We start from the raw sequence: 10,644 nt of genomic DNA, 5'->3' as shown, positions 1-10,644 counted from the left end.
TGAAAGTGTAACCAGATGTTGCATATTTATTATAGCTAACTTAATCACAGAGCCCAAAAACAAAGCTAAAGGGTTCCCAGAACAATATGTGACGAACAAAGAGGACTGAATGCAAGATGTAGTAAAAGGCTTTATTAGCTGATGTAGACAACAACAGGTCAGGCGAACACAAACACAGCTGAAGACAGGTGACGCAGGGACTTCGACAGGCAACCCAGTGGTGGTGAATGGTGATCGGTGATCTCAGTGAAGCAATGCAGGAATCCAGGAAGATGACGAGGAACAAGAAGAATCCACAACAAGCAAGCCAGGAGACGAGCACGGAACAGGGAACACACACTGGGAAAGCCACAACGATCTGACAACATGATACACCAGTTACTGAACATATAAAGGGACAAACAAATGGTAACAGCTGGCGCTGCTAATCAGTGGTGATCAGTGGCCATGCCCACACACAAACACTCACGAGACAAGAGATAGAGACAGTGAATTCAGGAACCGTGCCAGTTAAATGCGATGCAAAGGGGTGTTGACCAGGGGCCTGTACCATGAAGGTAGTTGAACAAACTCGGGGTTACTGGATTAGTTTTGAGTTGACAAAACCAAACCGATGCAATCAGGCTTTATTGGTGCCATGATGCAGCTCATCGACTTTCTCTGTCAACTCAGGCTTTGATCCTCAAGCTATGATTACTCCACGCGCGCGTGCACATAAAAGAGTGACGTCGACACTGAACAACCAATCGCGGGTCGCGATTTTTCCGCGGAGGAGCAAGAGATAATCATTCATAATTACGATGAATTTAGATATGTTTTTCAAGCTCGAAACAATACGTTCTCTGCAGCCAAAGCAAGAGAAGACTGTTGGAGAAAGATTGCTGATTGTTAATGCATAAGTTAAACAAATACGTTCTATATTTATGTAAAAGTATGTATGTATAGCCTGTAGCCTATGTGTAGCCTATGTGTAATATAGCCTATAGCCTATTTTTGTAATATATAAAAAATGAGCATGTATGTACTAAGAAAGATTAATATTCATTGATATTTAGATGCAACCCAAACTCCAAATGTTCTTGGCAGCAGATAAAGACAAAATATAAAATATAATTCAAAGTGGTGAGTATTTACCACAACCTTTTATTATTTTTGTAAACATTTTATCACAAACACTTGTTTGCAGCAAACAGAAATAAAGAGTTAAATTCAGAAAACCAGAATACACTGGCGGAGGAGTTGGCTCTGAGTAGGCAACAAGGGGCGGCCGATTATGGATGTGATTACAGGTGCTGTACAATCTGACCCTGGTGCTGGCTCCTCTTAGCAAGTAAAACTGGGTACGTGTGCAATACATTACTACTTTTTAAAGTTTTAAATATGTCTGACTGTATGTTCTGCAGTAGAGGGAAATACAGTGTCCCTGTTGAAGCCAGCACACACACACATACAGTCTCCCACACAGAGGTCAGTATGCAGCAGACAGAACACCAAACATAACCTGCTTTACAACAGTTATGCTTTACATTGGCCTATTTTTATTTCTTAGGGCGGAGGAAATGATGAAGACACTGTCTGTGTGTTCTCAGAGTTGCTGATGTGAATGCACTGGGCTTTTTATTATGGAAAACATTTCAATGTGTGGCATAAAAAGGGACTGGCCCTTACACATCTCTTTTATTGTAGGATTTTTCACAACCTGCCCCAGAAACTGAGGCCTCTACCTCAATGGGCTTCAGAAGAAATGTGTAAGGATTTAAAACCCTTGACATAAATTACAGTCAGTCCCGTGTTTGTAGGAAGTCAAGGAACTTTTTGTGATTTTGATGAGCCTCCAGAAAACTTGTAATGATCATGTTTGTGGTGGAATTATGTTTCAGGTGGAAACAGACTCAGTCAGGGCCCTGTACAAAACGAGTCTTGAACTAGACTGTTCACTAAAGGAGACTTGAACTAGACTGCACACTAAAGGAGTCTTGAACTAGACTGCACACTAAAGGAGACTTGAACTAGACTGCACACTAAAGGAGTCTTGAACTAGACTGCACACTAAAGGAGACTTGAACTAGACTGCACACTAAAGGAGTCTTGAACTAGACTGCACACTAAAGGAGACTCGAACTAGACTGTTCACTAAAGGAGACTTGAACTAGACTGCACACTAAAGGAGACTTGAACTAGACTGCACACTAAAGGAGACTCGAACTAGACTGCACACTAAAGGAGACTTGAACTAGACTGTTCACTAAAGGAGACTTGAACTAGACTGCACACTAAAGGAGTCTCGAACTAGACTGCACACTAAAGGAGACTTGAACTAGACTGCACACTAAAGGAGACTTGAACTAGACTGCACACTAAAGGAGACTCGAACTAGACTGCACACTAAAGGAGACTTGAACTAGACTGTTCACTAAAGGAGACTTGAACTAGACTGCACACTAAAGGAGACTTGAACTAGACTGCACACTAAAGGAGACTCGAACTAGACTGCACACTAAAGGAGACTTGAACTAGACTGTTCACTAAAGGAGACTCGAACTAGACTGCACACTAAAGGAGACTTGAACTAGACTGCACACTAAAGGAGACTCGAACTAGACTGCACACTAAAGGAGACTTGAACTAGACTGCACACTAAAGGAGCTGACTGTGAGCTGAGGAGGTTCCAAACAAAATCAAACAGCTGGATAAAACTGATCTCAGTATCTATCTATCTATCTATCTATCTATCTATCTATCTATCTATCTATCTATCTATCTATCTATCTAGTAACACTTTAGTATGAATATTTATTAATGCAACTTTCTCTTGCTCTCTTTTTCCCTCTCATCCCACAAAACCAATAAAAGAGTTTGAGACCTATCTGCAGTTTCAATGTGCTTTTATTAAGTGTAATATTGTATGGTGATTGCATCTGCATCTGCACCAGCTGGTGGGTCAAGTGTGATCGGGTCAGTTTCATCGGGGAGAAGCAGGTTTTGTGGTGTTTCTCGCTCCTTACTGGTGGCTATATTGTGCAGAATGGCACATGCAGCCACTATCTGTGATGCCCGCTCTGGTGACTCTTAAGGGCCGAACACAGTTAATGTGCCTTTAGGAGGCCAAAGGTCATCTCTATCTTCACTCTGGTTTTACTGAGGGCCACACTGAAGCGGTGCTGTGGCCCTGTCTGAGGGTCATGATAGGGGGTTATTGTGTAGGTTTCTCTATCTCAGTTCAAATTAACAGTGTTTTGTATTGTACCAAATTTAACTTGCTTTCCTCAAAGTGCTGACACAACACAGACTCACGGAAAATTTGAGTCAAGCACTGGAGCCAGGCCATTTGGCATCCAAACTTGATCATATATGTTCATGACCACAAGTCGTCTGCAGATGAAATGTTTAGTAGATCATTGTTATATCTGTTAATGTTACTATTAATTTAAAGATTCATCTCACAGAAAATAATCATCTCACATATTCACGTCATCTCTACCTGAACATTAAGGCTGTAATAGGACTTCCTATTAACATAATCTGCCTCATGTTCCCCTAGAGCTGTGGAGACTGGAGCAATAGATTGCATACATGTTGCAATGACTTGGGAATCCCATCATAAGATTAACAGAAGAAGAATAAAAAAGATTCAAAATAATTCTTAACATGTATTATATTGTATAGCCTAGTACATTTGTGAAATTTACTTTTTGAAAAAAAAAAAAAGTGTTCATGTGATGTCACCCTATCAATATATCTTACTGGCAATTTTATAAAAGCCCTCTTTTATGGACATGGTCGATAAATGTCCGGGGAACACTATTAATGAAACTTTTCATGTAGCCTACTCCTGCAGAGCGAGGACCACCTTGCGAATGGTTTGACAAACATACCATATTTTCCCCTAGCTTCTGTGCGTCACCCACCGTGCAAGAATGAACCACTTGCAAAAAAAAAAAAAACGCAACACAATACCATTTGCGGTACAGTAAGTGCATGAATTCGACATGTTAAATTCTTTATGTGCGGCTCAAGAAGTTTGCAAAGATAAGACATTCCTTCCGTGGAAATCTGTATCTTTCATACAAGTAACTATCAGTTAAGGCAAGGGGATTTTGTCTGGCTAAAAACTCTTTCTCTATGAAGTGCTCGTCAAACAATTTGCGCTGATATGTCCACCGGATTTGGAAGAAAAGGTGAAGCCATTGCAACAGACACTTGGAATAAGTTACGTCACCAATATGTTTCTTTGCTCTCAGCTGATTGGTCAAACTTCAGTGTGAGATCTCGAATCCAGAACATAACCTGCCCCGGAGCAGGTTAGCCGTGCAGCGTAAGATAACATGGCAACGAACACCGATTAAAGCCAAGCTACTTTCATAGTACCTAAAACCCAGGGTTGGCGGAAACTAAGCTGAAACATAGCTGGCTAGCCACCTAATCCGGCTTCATGGTACAGGCCCCTGGCGTCCACATGTGACGAGTTGGGAGTGGGATGGTGTTGGTCTGGGGACAGATGCCTAAAGGAGAAGACCTCATCTCTCTCTCTCTCTCTCTCTCTCTCTGCTTCTTCCTCAGGTTCTCCGTAATTTGATGTTTGCCGGATGTATGTGGGAGAAAGCGGATCAGAGTAACACGGAACAGTATATTTCCAGACAAACCCGGAAACCTCACATATGCGGACATATACAGGAATCCGTGAAATTTCACGGACATATACAGCTGAAACACTGCTGGGTGTGAGAGGACTGACAACTGTTAGGTGTGAAGACCTTTCATATGTTAATATTCATATAAATTTCATATAAATTTAATTAAATAAACAAAGGAAATGAATAGAACAAATAAAGTAAAATGAGCCAAACATTTCAGAATATCAAATTTTATTGTGATGTTTTACAAATCGCATTGCAAAATGCATTGACACCATTATATGAGATCTGAACTGAGATGGACAATGACATCACGGTTTCCTCCATAGTGGCGCTAATATGAAGAGTTCAGATGCAAAAGCCTCTGAGTGCCATCTGAAATTTTCTTCTAGAATGATCATTTTAATCAAGCTCATATATTTAAGTTCAGTAATTTCACTTAAATGACAATTAATAGGTCATTTTCATTACCATTTAAGTGAATTTACTGAATTTAAATATGCAAGCCTGATACAAATTATCATTCTAGAAGAAAATTTCAGATGGCACTTAGAGGCTTTTGCATCTGAACTCTTCATATGTATCACTGCATGAAAAGTGGGATTTTCGTCCCCGTAAACGGCCGGAAATCTCCATAATTTTCGGCAGTTAACGACAATTTACAGCCTGTGAACGTCGCGTTCGTCTGTGCCACATATTGACGGAAACGAACCATGACGTATGTGGAGAGCTCGCGGAGGTGCTAATGGCTCAAATTAGCATATGAATAGCAGCGCCCGGGCCTTGCCAGAGAATGGCTTGAATTTCCTCACTCAGTATTGGTTGAAACCACTACATTTAAACAAGAACAATCACTCATGATTGGTTGGTAGATCTGTTACTATTGGTGACCCTGGGTCATTATAAATTTAAACCCCACCCCAAAATTATAATAATTATATAAAAAATATAAAATTATATATATATATATATATATATATATATATATATATATATATATATATATATATATATATATATTTCTTCTTCTTCGGCGGTCACTCGAAACGAGTATGACTGTCCTCTCTTTCGGGTCGCCTTATTTGTGAATCCTCAGGTGGCTGTAAAGGCCGATCTGTGATCCACAGATTCTGCTACAATGTGGGCATTGGAAAGTTGAGGTGATGTGTGGTGGTGGAGCCTTTCTCTGTTTGTCCTTGCGGTGTTGCCGCTTTGCATCTGCGGCACGGCGGAGTTCTGTTTCGTGGTGTGCTGCACCTTCCTGCACTGCTTTCCTCCATTGGTCCCTGTTAAACGCAAGATTTTCCCAGTCGCAGGACGTGATGTTAAACTTTTTCAGGCTGGTCTTGATATTGTCCTTAAAGCGTTTCTTTGGGCCACCTGGGGCTCGCTGTCCTTCTTTTAGCTGGGAGTACAGGATCTGCTTAGGGAGACGGTTGTTGGGCATGCGGATGACATGTCCTGTCCATCGGAGTTGGTGCTGCATTATGGTCGTAGTGATGCTGGGCATATTCGTTTCCTCCAGAATACTGGAGTTTGTACGTCTGCTTTCCCAGTTGATCCTCAAGATTTTTCTTAAGGCTCTTTGATGGAATCGTTCCAGTGCTCTCAGGTGTCTGCTGTAGGTGGTCCAGGATTCCGCTCCATACAGCAGAGTTGGGAGAATCACAGGTCTGTAAACAAGGACCTTGGTTTGAGCCGTCAGGTCTCGATCATCAAAGACTCTTGTCCTGAGTTTGGCATATGCTCCGCTGGCACAGCTCAGGCGATGGTTAACTTCACAGTCTATATCGGCTTTGGAAGAGAGAATGCTGCCAAGGTAGGGGAAGTGGTCCACGCTTTCCAGAGTGGTGTTATCCACTTTAATGATGGGCTGGAGTGACGGCTGGTTGGGTGCTGGTTGATACAGAACCTGAGTTTTCTTGATGTTCAAGGCCAAACCCAGGGCTCTGTATGCCTTGGTAAAGGCATTTAGGATTCCCTGGAGGTCTTCAGGGGAGTGTGCTGCAATGGCGTTATCATCGGCGTATTGCAGTTCCATGATGGTGGTATTCCTGACTTTGCTCTTTGCTTTTAATCTGTTAAGGTTGAAGAGCCTGCCGTCAGTCCTGTAAAGGATTGGGATCCCCTGTGGCAACTCTTGAAAAAGATCATGTCAGTTGTTCCCCTAGACGGACGGAAACCGCATGTTTAATCATGCAGAACCAGAAATATGCATTAAACCATAAAGTTATACTGTATAATCACAGAATATAGATTCAACTCATTAACAGATTTATCAAATAAACATGCCATCAGTAATTTCCCCCACAAACCATGAAACGTACCCAATCCTTTACCGTCCGATCACCACGAGGTTCACTCGTCACACATGCGCTCCAAATAAATCTATAAACAAAAATGTACACATCAAATGTTCTTTTAACTTCGCTTCACAACTTATTTGTGCATATTAAAGATATTGGAGTAATTTTTACCAAGAAAGAAGATCGTATAACACAGAATCCGATCGATGCACGCACCACATGGAGCTCTCCTGAACAGTGTAAGGGGCCGCTCACATATCGCGCATAAAAACGCGTCGAAAACGCTAGGCGCGCCGCGTTCTCCTTTTTTCCAAAGCGCTCGGGTGGTTGCGCTCCGGAGGCGTCTGTCATTGCTAAGCAACTATCAGCTGCGCTCTCCGTTACAGCAAGGAAATTTCAGCAATGGATTTCCACCACAGAAAAACCCTTGCAGTAACTCTGTTACAAGATTTATTTACTAAGAAAAGTAAAAAACACCGCAGTGTTTGGGTGCACCCCATACTACAGAAACGCAAAAACCATGGGGAATTTCACCAGCTGATTCAGGACCTCCGCCTGGACAATGGGAGGTTCAAAACCTATTTCAGAGTGGACAAGGACCAGTTCGATTATATTTTAAGAAAAGTTGGCCCAAGCATTAGTAAACAGAGCTTCTGCCGTGAAACTATCTTTTCTGCGCAACGGCTCTGCATTTGTCTGAGGTTAGACTATAACTGAAGTGGTCATAAAACACCAGAAATAGCAAACTCATACACATTTATGTATAGAATATAGAACAATTCTGTATAAACAATGATGTATTTAACAAGGAATCAGTTGTGAGCATTAATATTTTTAGTAAAAATATTTTTTTACGAGTTACTAATGCAGCAGTTTACAGTGTTGAAGATGTAATTAACTGATAGAAATTACTTATAGAGTAACTTACTCAACACTGCTTGTACTGAAATTAAAGACAATACTTCTTCCACCACTGTGATGTCATGCTTTGACATAGGCATTAGGTCTACAAGTATTTGTAAATGACTTTATATATGAATAACTTAATTGTGGTCTTTTATAGGCTACATACGTTACACACACTAAATATATAAATGTACATTTGTTACAGATATCTTGCAACTGGGGATTCGTTTAAGACCATCGCCTTCAGTTATCGCGTGGGTCACTCTACAGTTGTAGGCATCATAAAAGATGTGTGTAAAGCCATATGGGACAACCTTGTGGAAGAATACATGCCACCACCTAACAGGGAACGCTGGCGAGAAATCGCAGCTGATTTCCAGCAGATGTGGAATTTCCCTAACTGTGTTGGGGCAGTAGATGGCAAGCACATAGTGATCCAGGCTCCTGCCTCCAGCGGTTCCCTTTACTTTAACTACAAAGGCTCCTTCTCAGTTATTCTCCTTGCTGTTGTTGATGCTCGGTATCGCTTCCAGGTGGTGGATGTTGGGGCTTATGGCCGAAGTAGTGATGGTGGTACATTGGCTGTTTCAGCATTTGGAAGAGCTCTCTTTCAGGGCAGCCTTGGCATACCAGAGGACAAACCTCTCCCTGGTGCAGAACATCTGGGGCCTATGCCACATGTGTTCGTTGCGGATGAAGCCTTTCCCCTCAGACGCCACATGATGCGTCCACATCCTGGCCAGAACATTGGGAGAGAGAAAAGGCTGTACAACTACAGGCTTTCCCGGGCCAGGCGATTGGTGGAGTGCTCATTTGGAATACTAGTGGCACAATGGCGGCTGTACAGAAGAGTGCTAGGAGTGACCCCAGAAATGGCAGAGAGTCTACCTGCATCCTCCACAACCTTCTGAGGGTAGATCAGGCAGAGGATCATCCACAAGCACCGTCATCAGAACCTGACTCCACTGCAAGGGCAATGGGAGATCTCCACAGGATGAGCAGCAACAACTCCTCTCGCGAAGCTATAACCATCAGAGAGAAATTTACCCAGTATTTCTCATCTACCGAGGGTGCAGTCCCATGGCAGGAGAACATTATTTGATGTTACATGATATGAATAACCAAAGAATAAACTAATCTGTAATATACTACTTAATAAACTATTTATATTTTGATACAACTTGCCTCATTGCCTTATTTTCGAATAATTTATTGATCAGTTCAATTGTTCTAGAAACATTCACATTTATTAAACAACATTGTAAAAATAAACTTTTTAATTAAAAAATTAACAAAAAAAGTAAATAAAAAATAACAGTAACACAATAATGATTAGACTAAGGATATGAGTTAGACAATCACCCCCCCCCCCCCCCAACCACCACACCTCACTCAAACTCAGCTTCATAAAGAACTTGCTCGATTTTCATTCGCACTTCGGCCTTTTCCTGCTGAGGAAGTCTCTTAAATGTTCCAACGAGACTCATGAAATAGAGTTCATCGTAGTCTTGAGGTTTACTCAGGTTACTTAGAATGCTCTTCTGGAATTCAGAGAGGTCTGGCTCTGCACTTCTCCTCCTCTTTCCCATTGAGGGACATCTAGAGACCTGGGTGACAGGTGTAGGACACATAGACTGGGTGTTTGTTGGCTGACTGCTGCTGCTGGTCGATGCCAGGGGCTCTGGCTCTACAGGAAGTAGGGTCAAGGTAATGAGGCCCTCACTTTGACTGTCCTAGGAGAATAAAAGAAAGTTATTTTAGCAGAAAAACAAATCATGACTTAAGATTGATAAAGTATGTTATTATGTATTAGCTTTTACTCCAGTAAATACTGCATATTTCAATTATCCAAATACTGACAGCTACCCGTACTTTCTATATAGTATCCAAACTTCTGACTTCAAACTTCTATAGAAAGCTACTTCATTACATTCAGAGCCTAGCTGGTCTGAGGCCTGTGGGATGTTGGATGACGTTGGCCTCTCCTTCACAAATTGCTCCAGAAAGCTGAGAGCATTCGTGAACTTCCATTTCCTCTGACTTCCTCCCTCAGAGCCACTTCTCTTCTCCCTTTCTGCTTTCCTCTCCTTTAAATACTTATCGTTCAAATATTTCCACTTCTTTCTGCCCTCATCCTCTGAATAAACATAATGATTAGCAACAATTGTCATTGACTGACAGAGCATTATTCTCTACCATGTACATGGTAAAATGTAAACCATATATAATACTTATAGGAAATACTATTGATGAGAAAAAAGTGCATTTTGCATGACACTGAAAAATGTTATCTTAGCATAAGGAAAAGTAACGGCTAGCATGACTGACATACCAGTTAATAGCCTAAACATTAATGTAAAACAGTACCATGTGTGGCGATACAGAGAGCCAAACAGTACTGAGGAGGTTATAGTCTAAGTGGAACCTGCCCCAAAAACACCGACTACGCCACCCTGGGAATTTCACCCAGAGAATGATTCTTTATTTCCTAATTGCAATACTATTAATCCCTTAAGGACACACAGGTAAGTAAACAATTCAGCCAGAGACGAGGTTCAATTTTTAAAAGAGATAACAAATTTTATTCAATAATTTAAAACAATTCAAAACACGTTCATACTTGCTGCTGAGGCTTACCAGTGGAGGAGAAAGGAGTCACAAGGCACCAAGGAATCCCAGAAAAGGTCACCACGTGAACACACACACAAACACTGAAAAACACAGTGAACACAGCAAAGAAAACGGGGTAGACAACAGCACGCAGGAGGGGGATACCACCACCCAGACACCAACACCAC

This window comes from Scardinius erythrophthalmus (assembly GCF_964197995.2).
Source record: "Scardinius erythrophthalmus genome assembly, chromosome: 1".
Classification (NCBI taxonomy): domain Eukaryota; kingdom Metazoa; phylum Chordata; class Actinopteri; order Cypriniformes; family Leuciscidae; genus Scardinius; species Scardinius erythrophthalmus.
Note: the sequence above shows the minus strand (reverse complement) of the source record.